This window comes from Penaeus monodon, chromosome 22, assembly GCF_015228065.2.
Source record: "Penaeus monodon isolate SGIC_2016 chromosome 22, NSTDA_Pmon_1, whole genome shotgun sequence".
Classification (NCBI taxonomy): Eukaryota; Metazoa; Arthropoda; class Malacostraca; order Decapoda; family Penaeidae; genus Penaeus; species Penaeus monodon.
Window position 1 is genome coordinate 3,364,397 of NC_051407.1, and position 512 is coordinate 3,364,908.

General features: G+C 46.1%; 1 protein-coding gene across 1 annotated transcript in view; it reads right to left on the minus strand.

Moving 5' to 3' along the window:
* LOC119586778 overlaps positions 1–512 on the minus strand; it is a 57,084-nt gene that overhangs the window by 1,064 nt on the left and 55,508 nt on the right. The window lies entirely within an intron of this gene.

Below are 512 nucleotides of genomic sequence, written 5' to 3' on the forward strand. Positions count from 1 at the left end.
TAGAAGTTAATAATGACTTCTACACGATGAGACAACTAATCTCTACAGTGAACAACACAAATGCTTCATCCACTACGTATGAACCAGCGACTCCATTGACGAGTCCCCGGAACGCTGTTCGGATCTCAGCGAATCGCCTACAGGTTAGTGCAGATTTACGAGTCTAGAGACACCTACGCTAATCTGACGGAGAGGCCAAGACGTACCTCAGGCAGATTAGACCCTCTGAAGTTGTCAGAGCTTGACTAGACCCTGCTGGCGGAGGTAGATATCATTTCGCAAGAGAGCGTCCTGCCACAAACTAGCCGTCGAGTCTACAAATAGACGAGGGCGCATTGTAGACTCGCTCCTATGAAGGGCGATTGCTAGGCTTGCAATATTCGGGTCTACGAATATTGCAATTGTTTTTGTGTCTGGCTGTTTTGAATTTGTCAGTAAAATCACGTAATTCTTGTAATCTCCTGCTGTTGCTTTCTTCTGCATCTCTTAACTACAGTGTTCAGTGAAGGGGA